We start from the raw sequence: 12,561 nt of genomic DNA, 5'->3' as shown, positions 1-12,561 counted from the left end.
GGCAGAGGATCACCAATTCCCCCAATGCTGCGGTGAAAAATAGTGGAGCAATATCAGGAAGGAGTTTCTCAGAGAAAAATTGCAAAGAGTTTGAAGTTATCATCATCTACAGTGCACAATATCATCCAAAGATTCAGAGAATCTGGAACAATCTCTGTGCGTAAGAGTCAAGGCCCAAAAACAATACTGGATGCCTGTGATCTTCGGGCCCTTAGACGACACTGCATCACATACAGGAATGATACTGTAATGGAAATCACAACATGGGCTCAGGAATACTTCCAGAAAACTGTGAACACAAGTCTTTGTCGGTGAACACAATCCACTGTGCCATTCACTGTTGCCGGCTAAAACTCTAAAGGGTCAAAAAAGAAGCTGAACTATAGAATATCTGAACATGATCCAGAAGCACAGGTGTTCAGTTAAAAACTGTTCTGTGATCAGACGAATCAAAATTTGAAGTTCTTTTTGGAAAACTGGGACTCAGCACTCATCTCTGAAGCTGCATCTCTGATGGTATGGGGTTCATGAGTGCGTGTGGCATGGGCAGCTTACACATCTGGATAAGCACCATCAATGCTGAAAGGTATATCCAAGTTCTAGAACAACATATGCTCCCATCCAGACGTCGTCTCTCTCAGGAAAGACCTTGCATTTTCTAACATGACAATGCCAGACCACATACGGCATCAATTACAACATCATGTCTGCGTAGAAGAAGGATCCGGATACTGAAATGACCAGCCTGTAGTCCAGATCTTTCACCCATAGAAAACATTTGGTGCATCATAAAGAGGAAGATGCGACAAAGAAGACCTAAGACAGTTGAGCAACTAGAAGTCTGTATTAGACAAGAATGGGACAATATTCCTATTCCTAAACTTGAGCAACTTGTCTCCTCAGTCCCCAGACGTTTGCAGACTGTTATAAAAAGAAGAGGGGATGCCACACAGTGGTAAACATGGCCTTGTCCAAACTTTTTTGAGATGTGTTGATGCCATGAAATTTAAAATCAACTTATTTTTCCCTTAAAATGAAACATTTTCTCAGTTTAAACATTTGATATGTCATCTATATTGTATTCTGAATAAAATATTGAAATTTGAAACTTCCACATTGCATTCTGTTTTTATTCACAATTTGTAGTGTCCCAAATTTTTTGGAATCAGGTTTGTATATTTATATATGTATTTCAGTTGGTGTGCAATGAATCTAAAATATATGAAAGTTTAATTTTTATCATTACATTATGGAAAATAATGAACTTTTATCACAATATGCTAATTTTTTGAGACGGACCTGTATATATACTCACCTAAAGGATTATAACTTTGCGTTCACACCGCCGGCTGCGAGAGCGGCAAGCTGGCCGGATGTCATTCATTTTCAATGGGAGCCGGGCGGCGAGCTTGGACGATTTGGGCGTCAAGGAGAGTTGAAATCAGCTCAACTTTATGGTAATGAGCTATGACGCGGTTCGGCGGCAACAGGCGGCAACCAGTCAGAATGTAGAAGTGCTCCGCTTGAGAGAAATCCAGATAACGCAGGCCTGTAAACTTTGGTTCCGACCACATTAGTTCCCAAGCAATTTGTAGGAGAGGTTGATCATTGCTGTGCGGGGTTCCCTATCATTTATGACAAGATCATTCATAGTGATGTGTAATTTGTTAAGAAGTCGCGCAACACTATTTTATAGGCGCTAGAACGCTCGTTGTTCAGCGGGTGTGCAATTAATTCTTACTTTCACATTTAAATGATTTCATGAAGTTAATTTATACCCTACTTGTGGTTAGTATATCCATCAACATGCTTGTTTGATTTGCGGCCTCTTTAAATACAGTTGAAAAAAAGAAAAAACATTCGATCTACGTCAGAGCGGCAGCACGTCCACGGAGCTTTCTACAGCGTCGTTGTCAGGGCGGCAAGAGCGAATTTTGACGCTCTCGCCGGCGGCGGTGTGAACGCACGGTTAGGAACAACCGCTCAATTTCTCATTAATGCAATTATCTAATCAACCAATCACATGGCAGTTGCTTCAATGCATTTAGGGGTGTGGTCCTGGTCAAGACTCCTGAACTCCAAACTGAATGTCAGAATTGGAAAGAGAGGTGATTTTAAGCAATTTTAAGCATGGCATGGTTGTTGGTGCCAGACGGGCCAGTCTGAGTATTTCAATCTGCTCTGGGATTTTCACACACAACCATTTCTAGAGTTTACAAAGAATGGTGTGAAAAGGGAAAAACATCCAGTATGCGGCAGTCCTGTGGGCCAAAATGCCTTGTTGATGCTCGAGGCCAGAGGAGAATGGACCGACTGATTCAAGCTGATAGAAGAGCAACTTTGACTGAAATAACCACTCGTTACAACCGAGGTATGCAGCAAAGCATTTGTGAAGCCACAACACGCACAACCTTGTGGCTGATGGGCTACAACAGCAGAAGACCCCACCGGGTACCACTCATCTCCACTACAAATAGGAAAAAGAGTCTACAATTTGCACAAGCTCACCAAAATTGGACAGTTGAAGACTGGAAAAATGTTGCCTGGTCTGATGAGTCTCGATTTCTGTTGAGACATTCAGATGGTAGAGTCAGGATTTGGCGTAAACAGAATGAGAACATGGATCAATCACTGAAGATTGTGAGGCTTCCTTTTCGTACATTTTACAAACAACATATAATCTCTGCACCTATAAAATGTGCAACACTTTACATTTCACAAACAAATTATATTTAATATATATTTATTTTAACATGCACTGGAAAGGTTTCCTAGACATGAAGCGTGGCAAGTTCCTGAAAGTGATGAATGCTGGGATAAGCTTAGCCTCAAAGGACACTCAGAAGAGGTATTAGAGATAGTATGGGTTTAGTGTGTTAAGTGTATTGTGCTTTGGCATTTTTCAGACCTGGGACAGTCTTGCACACTTACTTCCTGTCACCTGCACTCAAGTGTCCAATCCTGCAAGTGTGGGTATTTGGACAGCCCCAGACGATGGTTGGTCTTTTTAACGTATCAGTCAAATGACATACTCTTCCTGTGAGCGTGAATAGGCAGCGATATGGACCAGACTATATGCCTTGTCCCTGCTATGAGAGCCTGGGCAAGTCCTAGAATGAAATAATAAAAGTGAATGCGAATCACATGCTGCAGGCTATGTATTCCCGGATGTACATTCACACTAAAAGGACAGTAAATGCATCAGTCAAAAGCAGCAGGAAGTAATGGAAAGAGAAGCAGATACAAGGCTTCTACTTTAAGAAACAAAAAGCAGCGTCAAAAGACAAAGCTGGGGAAAAAAGGCTAAAACATTCAATAATGGTTTAATCTATTTGGAGTCCAGGTTTATTATGCGCAAGGGGTTATTAAGAGGCTGCAATAGCAAAGTGAAAGCACCACTGCTCCTTTAAAAGTACACCAGCTTTTATAGCACCATCCAAATTACGCCTGCCCTACCAAGCATGTCTGAGCTACGTAGCTCAAACTCGTTAATAAAAGTCTGCCGAGAGTCACAGCGAGTGCATAAGTTCAAGATTGTCACCATGGAAACGTGAGATAGCAAGCACCTGTTCCTTCCCTGGAGAGGGGCGAGCGAGCCCTGTCCTCCAGGGAAGGTGTGACGACTCCTTGTAGTGTCATCGGCTGCCAGATTAAACTGAACACAAAGAGCCACATTTGATACAGCCATCAAGCTCTTGTTCAGCTCTGCAGACAAACGATCTCAACAATCCATCAAACAGTTGGACAGCTGTACGGTGTTGTTATTAATGCGACACTAGGCCACAAACACATTGCACAACACATTGCAAGCGCATGATGCTGTTCGTTTTATTTTGGTGGTAATAAAATTTCAGGTGGAGTTATTTTTAAATATGGAATTGAAAAAGATGGACTTTACCTTACTCTGGAAGATGTTTGCTTGCATATATCAAACGGCACAATAGCCAGGTAACACACATACTGATACACTGCAATGGCATTCCTTGAATGCTAAATGTGTAATGGGTGGTTAATTGACCTGCTCAGAGTTCATGTCATGGCATCCAAACCAGGAATAGAGTGGTGCATGTATGACATGACTTTGTAGGCCAAAACGCAGAAGCGAGTTAGCATTTTAGCACTTCCGGTTCCATTGTCTCGAAGTCAATGTTTTTTTTTTTTTTGAATGGGTTTTTGTTAAATTGTTGAAAAAAGGTCTGTGGTCAACAAAAGCTTAAGGCGTTTTATTCTATGACATAAAATACATCTTTGATTTTTTTAAAGATGTTATGAGTCTTGAAAAAGGCGGTTGCTAACAAGTGGCTAAATGAGACTAGAAGCTGTCGGGGAGGTTAAATGTCATCACGCCAAAAAGGCAAGCTCAGTCCGCTTTTACAGCCCCATTATGCTCATAATTGTACTCTTATAAACTAGTCTCAAGCGTTTCTCAAGCATTCTAGGAAACTCAGCATTCTAGGAAACTCAGCATTCTAGGAAAACATCTTCCGATAAAAACTGGAAGAGTTGAAGCTTAGTAATGGAGATGTTTAAGTCCACTGTAAAAAATCCAACTTATGTTTTATATGACAAATTTAGCTTTAAAGTTTACTTGATAATGCCAACAAAGTTTGTACAACTATTGACCCTGAGTTGAGAAAACTCAAAAAAGTTCTGCAGCTGGTTGCCTTAAACTTTTAAGTTTTCTCAACTTTTTTTTTTTTTTTTAACAGTGTGGTGTTTGACTTTAACACTTTTGGCTCTCATATAAAAAAAACCCCATTGACATTTGTTTTCTACTGAAGAAACAAACACACCTACATGCCGGATGTTTGACTTTCTGTCAAAAATACTAGAAAAGGCAGAGTCCTCACAAATATGCTTCTATTTTTATTTATATATTTTTGGAAAGAATTGATATTGCTGAGGATTTCCCGTCAGGATTTAGACCGTAGTACTGAGGCTGCTCTCATTAGAGTTACAATTGATATGATAATTGAACAGAGCTGGATAACATCACTGTTTTCTCCAGAGCAGCTGTACAGCTGAATCAAATTCTGTTGCATTATTTTCCTGTTAACACTTTGAAGCTGCTTTGAAACAATTGACATTGTAAAAAGCCCTATATAAATAAAGGTGACTTAATGTGACTTAGTTTACAGCCTACCTTTAGCTTTTTACTTATGGTGGCTGCATTTAGGCTTCAAAATTCATAAAAGTCACACTGTAAAAAAAAAAAGTTGAATAAACTTAAAATAATAAGGCAACTTATCGCAAGCGCTTCTTTGAGTAAACTCAACCAACAAGCACTTAAGTCCACCCAACTTAAAATATTACATTAACATCACAAGTTGTCACAACATAAATAGTCGTGTTTACCTAATGAAAACAGAACAAAATATTTTCTGTTCACTGAACACAAATAGGCCTTTTATCTATAGGTATAGACCGATTCATTTAAATAGTCTAATAAAAAAAAAGACAGTCATAACAGGTCAAAAAACTTCTTTTTTATTATTTAAACAGTTTCTGTCCAATGCACCACATCATTACAGTTCTTACAGTTCATTAAAGTTCTGCATTAAGCATTTTACACTGAACTCAATGAATGTTGAACAAATCCACTGTTATAATACCTTAGCTGTCTTGTGGCAGGGACATATTTACCATTTTTGGTTGATTTTTTTAAGGAGCAATTATGTGAAAACTATTATTGCACATTTTAACATCAACCTAAGAGTTCCTCAAAACTAAGTTACTATTGTGTCCAAAAACACAAAACTAGTGAAAGCATCTGAGTAAACATAAATCCACTGTAATTTTTTGTCAGAACATCAACATTGAAACTACAATTACAATGATATGCCTGTAAACTCTTGACCTAAACCCTTGGATGTACCAGTGTTTACATAGAAATAAAATACAATTACTTTGGCCAGAACAAAAAAAAAAGGGAAGGGAAAAAACACTTCAAGATAAATTCCAGCCTGAAGAGTGTTCACACAAAAATCCTTAATAAACTTAATTACTTAATAAACAATGTTTTCTTTCGATGTATTAATTATTGTTAAAGGAACACTCCACTTTTTTTTGAAAATAGGCAAATTTTTCAAGTCCCTTAAAGTTAAACAGTTGAGTTTTACCGTTTTCAAATCCATTCAGCCAATCTCTGTATCTGGCGGTACCACTTTTAGCATAGCATAGCATACATCATTGAATCTGATTAGACCATTAGCATCGCGGTCAAAAAAATTACTAAAAAAGACTTTCAATATTTTTCCTATATAAAACTTGACTCTTCTGTAGTTATATTGTGTACTAAGATCAACATAAAATGAAAAGTTGCGCTGTAATATCATTGTGCTGCTGACCCCATGGGACGGCAGCAAAGTTCCATGATTATTACGCAGGAACGAGAGAATAGTCCCTAACCATATCGGTCCATAAAATCTAAACTTTTCATTTTCTATGTGGTCTTAGTACACAATGTAACTACAGAAGAGTCAAGTTTTAAATAGGAAAAATATTATCTTTGAAAAAATAAAGTCTGGTCATTTTTGAGCTATGCTAATGGTCTAATTCGTTTCAATGATGTATGCTAAGCTATGCTAAAAGTGGTACCGCCAGATACAGAAATCGGCTGAATGGATTCAAAAATGGTAAAACTCAACTGTTTAACTCTAAGAGACTTGGAAAATGAGCCTATTTTCAAAAAAAAGTGGAGTGTTCCTTTAAGTATTCACTTGTTACAACCTTTGCCTTAAAGATATAGTTCATGAAATGAAAGTTCTTTCATCATTTACTCACCCCCAAGTTCCCAGGTTTAGAACAACTTGTTTTAGAACTTTCATTTCATTAACTATCTCTTTAAAGGGTTAGTTCACCCAAAAATGAGAATTCAGTCATTAATTACTTACCCTAATGTTGTTTGACACCCGTAAGACCTCCGTTCATCTTCGGAACACAGATGAAGATATTAGTGTTGAAATCCAATGGCTCAGAAAGGCTTTCATTTCAAGGGTAGGGGGCCGACACCCTTGCCTCTTCACACCAATGTCATTTCCTCTTTCAAGACTCATAAAGGTCCTAAAGACGTCGTTACAAAGTTCATCTCACTACAGCGGTTCTACAATAATTTTAAGAAGCGACGACATTTTATGGATAACGACTTGTATAGTGATGGGCTGATTTTAAAACAAAGTTTCAAACGGTTATGAATCAGTGTATTGATTCATGATTCGGATCGCAAATGTCACGTGATTTCAGCAGTTTGTCAGTTTGACACGCGATCCGAATCATGAATCGATACACTGATTCATAACCATTTGAAACTTTGTTTTAAAATCAGCCCATCACTATATAAGTTATTTAGTTTTTTTTGCGCACAAAAACTATTCTTGTCTCTTCATGAAATGATTGTAGAGCCGCTGTAGTGAGATGGGCTTTGTAACGACGTCTGTAGTGTCTTTATGGGTCTTGAGAGAGCAAATGACATTGGTGTCAATGAAGGCCTTTCTGAGCCATCGGATTTCAACAAAAATATCTTCATTTGTGTTCCGAAGATGAACAGAGGTCTTCCGGGTGTCGAACGACATTAGGGTAAGTAATTAATGAGAGAATTTTCATTTTTTGGGAAACTAACCCTTTAAGGCAAAGGTTCTAACAAGTGAATATTGAACATTTATTAATACATTGAAAGAAAACATTACTGTTTTTTAAGTCATTACCTTTGAAAATAAAAAAAGAAATAATGGCCAGTGGAAAAACGTCATTCAGATGTCCATTTAGCCAAGTTTTGACTTCAATGACTGTACTCTTGCAGAGCAGGTACCACCAAGATCCAAGAAGAGTTTTTGTATTACTTCAAAAGTGTACTTAAGTTCTTTTGGATATTCCATGTTGAGCGCATACAAGAGACCGAACAAGTATGCGAATGCTGCTGGCAGATCTTCAATGTCCTCAAGCACAATGGCCTCTTCCAGGATTATGGCAAGGTTGATTACAGTTGGTGGTGAGGTGACGGCAGCAACATCATCTTCCATCACAGAAAGGATTCCGATCTTTACACCTTTGGTGCAGTGGTCCACAGAATCAGTATCCTGGGAGAATAATGGATGGGAGGGGGGTATTAATGGAATGTTTATGTAAATTAAATATTATTATTATCATTATAATCATCGTTGTTGTATAAGTAAACTGAATACATGTAAAATATATAGTTTATGATAGTTACCAGGCACATCTTGAGTAAACATGCTGGCTTCTCACACAGAAAAATTGGCAATTCCTTAAGAGCTGTTCTTTTCCGATGTGTGGCAATGTCTCTCACCTAAAATGAAAAAATATATATATAGTTTCTTTTCATAAAATCTGCAGATGCTCTATGAACTGCTTTGGTATTTAAAGGTATAGTCTAACATTATACTGTCATATTTTACTCTCCCTCATGTCATTCCAAACCCATATGACTTGCTCTCTTTTTTGGAACAAGAAGATCTTTTTTTAAATGTACTGATATCTTTTTTCCATACTGTTACATCAAAAAAAGATGTAAAACTATCATAAAATTACTTCACAAAACTCATTGCGTTTCCTAATTGACACAATTGCTTTGAGCGACAAACAGTATTTAAGTTATTACTTACTGACTATTTTCATATCTGTATGTTCATTCAATGTAAAATGTCATGACATTAAAACAACTGGTTATTGCTTAACTTCTTAAATACTGCCAAATACTTTATTAAAGGATTAGTTCACTTCAAAATGAATGTCCTGATCATTTCCTCACCCTAGTCTTTCTTCAGTTAAAAAGAAATTAAGTTTTTTGAGGAAAACATTCCAGGATTTTTCTCCACACCATTGACTTCAATGGCAAACAAGATGTTGAAGTTCCAAATCAATGCAGTTTCAAAGGAAGGGCTTCAGAGGCTCTGCACAATCCCAGACGACGAATAGGGTCTGATCTAGACAAACCATCGGCCATTTAAAAAATAAAATAAAAATGATTATACTTTCTAACCTAAATTGCTCATCGTCCTCTGCGGATTGCACAACCACACCGGAAGTGTCACACTAGACGTAGGCATAAGTACCGCCCCAAGCAAACCTGCGAAGACTAATACAAACGCCCTTTACCAAAAAACACTCCATCTTCAACTTCAAAATCATCCGTTATCGTTGTTTAACCTTGTTTTTTTTTTTTTGAATGTGCACTTTGTAAACACGGGGCGGTACTTCTGCCTATGTGGCGTTTTCGACATGATTGCGCAATCCTTGGCAGGTCGCAGAGCAGCACAAGATGAGCAATTTAGGTCAAAAAGTATATTAATTTATGATTATTTTTTATGACTGATGATTTGTCTAGATAAGACCCTATTCCTCATCTGTGATAGTGCAGAGCCTCTAAAGCCCTTCCTTTGAAGCTGCCTTGATCTGGATCTTTGGTTGCACTGGAAGTCTGTGATGGGGAGAAAAACCCTGGAATGTTTTCCCTTGAAAAACGTTATTTCTTTTCGACTGAAGAAAGAAAGACATGAACATCTTGGATGAGACGGCGATAGTCTGAATGAACACCCGTACACTGATGCTCATTGCTAGCGGGTTATTAAACACAAAGAAATGGATCCTATATGAGATGAATCAGATACATACCAAATAAACGTAATATTACAAATTACATCTGCAAAAAATGTACACGTGAACTTGAACTAAGTTACATGCGAGTCAAAATGCATGACTCATGTTGTGCATGTGCTCTTACTGGAGCAACACAGTGAAATGGGCAACTTGATAAAAATAACTCACGTTTAAAATATGCTCTCTTTATAATATTATGTAATTTGACAGTCCTAATCATAGTCATTATTAGTTCCTGTTTAAAGCTGAAAATGATCGCCGGTGTGCTTAACTACCATGTTAATTCTTAACCAAATGCATTCTATGAAATAAATCAGATTAAGATAAGCCTACACAATATAAACACAATATTACAACTTGCTCAAACTTGCATTTGCACAAAACAAAAGGCTGCGAATGCACACGCAAACTTAGTCATGATGAAGGTGTAACTCTAGCTGTAAAATGGTGCCAAACTTAACTCTGACATGCCTAATTTTTTTTCTCATGTCTGCTTTACATGTTTCACGGTTGGGCAGCACACACGTGCATGACCCTGCTTAATCAATGATCGATAAGTTTTATCGATTAACCGTTTTATTAACAATAAATCAATCAATCATTGATTAATCTTTAGATAGAGTTGACTTAGAGATCCTTAGAGAGTTGAGGGCACCTTAAGTATTTTTAAAATCTAACCCTATATAACAACAAAATGCAAAAACGAGGGAGAAAAAATGCGGAGGAACATTTAAAAGGTCTAGGACATTTTCAATATATTTAAGAACACTGAACAAACTACACACTTAAGTTTAACACAGAATTAATAAATCCATTACTTTTTTGCCCAATATTCTTTGAATTATCAGTCTGTTAATTAACTTACATCATTGTATTTTGTGTAGCAGAATAATCTATGGTGCCATCGCTGTCGTGATCAGACGTACAGTTATAAGCGTGTCCTTTACATTTCATTTGAAGAAGACGTGATGAAATATGTGCCCATGCACGCTGCTAGTTCATGTTTAGAGCACTACAGTATATGAAATAGGTCCATAAAAAACACTTAAAAGCACTCGCTCTGCTCTGAATCTGATCTATATTACCCTCTGCTGAGCATTGTTAATCTCGTAATGGCACTCCGCACAGAAACTGCTCATGCGCACACCGCAGGTGTCTGCGACCATAGTGGACGTTATTGAGTGCACCCATTCAATCTCACATTGCACCGCAATAACGAGTGTACAGCCGATGTACATACAACGGCTGTCCGACTTCACGCACTCCTTTTCATTCACTCCTTCAAGTGAACTATATTAGTGGATAATGTAGGAAATACTGAATGATGCTTCAGTGGGTGATTTCGGATTCAGCCTTGCGATCTCGCCATAGGATCTTGTTGTACTCTCACTACAGTGCAACAGTGAAAAGGGACCCCTCTATAAACAGTGTCACGCTGCGCCGTGTTCAGAACGTTGTTTAAAGCGACATATACCGATATTGTGGTATCATCAAAATTCATATCATAACAAAAATAAATACCGGTATGAACCGGTATACCGCCTAGCACTAATTATACTACATTTTATGAATAACTCGCAATTTATTTCCATCCAACGATTAAAATACAATCCCCTTTTCTATTAGCAATGTTCTCTTTCAAAAATTAAAAAAGACATGGACAGTGCTCATTTACTTTTAAAAAACTGCAGGAAGATGTCTAGATGGTCAATACATTTTTGTCTATCACTGATTCTTAAGATAAGGGACTTTTTTTAGATAAAAGAAAGAAAAACAAAAAATAACAGTACATTATTTAAAAAATGGTAATAATGAACCATGTAAGGGTTTTTTGATTTCTAAATATTTTTTTCTAAAAAATGTATACTCACTCCAAAATCTTAATGTGTCAACTCCGTCAGACACTAAAAAGCATGCTAATTTAATCTATCCAACATCAATGTTAAATCTTGAGTTATGTAATATTGGTTTGATATGACAAATGACATACAGTCGATTATAAAAATGATTAATACACACCAGTTATTTTGAAGAAGAGCTGGATTGATGAGGGACACCACTCCTTCACGTCAGTATATAGCACCTAAAAGTGCGCGGAATCAGAAACACTGCGCAATGAAATTAGGCCGTCAGTTCAAGAAGAGCACAATATTCATCATATATGACAAATAACATACAGTCGACTATTAAAATGATTAATACACACCAGTTATTTTGAAGAAAAGCTGGATTGATGAAGAACGACACCGCTCCTTCACACTGCGCAATGAAATTAGGCCGTCTGTTCGTGAAGAGCACAATATTCATTATATATGACAAATAACATACAGTCGACAATAAAAATGATTAATACACACCAGTTATTTTGAAGAAGAGCTGGATTGATAAGAAACGACACCACTCCTTCACGTCAGTATCGAATAGCACCTAAAAGTGCGCGGAATCAGAAACACTGCGCAATGAAATTAGGCCGTCAGGTCGTGAAGAGCACAATATTCGTTATATATGACAAATAACATACAGTCAACTATAAAAACAAAACGATTAGTTAATACACACCAGTTATTTTGAAGAAAATCTGGATTTAGGATGAACAACACGCCTTCACATCAGTAAGTGAAGCTAAGTTATTGAAAAGCACCCAATAGTGCGCGGAATAAGAAACAATGAAGAACACAATATTAATTATGACAAATAACATACAGTGGATTACCAAAAAATAAATATTAACAAGTAAGTTACAAATTATTCTGCAGAGGTTGATTCAAGGCACTTCTCATTAACCATGAACTGTCTGTAACACTGCTAAATTTGATTAAGTTAAGTTACGCCATCAGTTTGGGAAGAGCACAGTACATATGAAAAATAACATAAGCGATTATATAAATTATTACATACCAGATATTGTGCAAAAAAGAAGGATTGATTAGGCAGGACACACTGTAA

General features: G+C 37.2%; 1 long non-coding RNA gene across 1 annotated transcript; it reads right to left on the bottom strand.

Moving 5' to 3' along the window:
* Positions 1 to 7,599: 7,599 nt before the first annotated feature.
* On the bottom strand, positions 7,600 to 12,068 carry LOC137083888 (uncharacterized). The gene is made up of 5 exons (XR_010906649.1): positions 11,973 to 12,068; positions 11,822 to 11,896; positions 11,635 to 11,723; positions 8,210 to 8,305; positions 7,600 to 8,075 (listed from the first exon to the last, which is right to left on the bottom strand). It is a non-coding gene; the product is annotated as an uncharacterized lncRNA (long non-coding RNA).
* Positions 12,069 to 12,561: the final 493 nt, after the last annotated feature.

Source organism: Pseudorasbora parva, chromosome 7 (assembly GCF_024679245.1).
Source record: "Pseudorasbora parva isolate DD20220531a chromosome 7, ASM2467924v1, whole genome shotgun sequence".
NCBI classification, from domain to species: Eukaryota; Metazoa; Chordata; class Actinopteri; order Cypriniformes; family Gobionidae; genus Pseudorasbora; species Pseudorasbora parva.
This window is presented reverse-complemented; position numbering and strand designations above follow the sequence as displayed.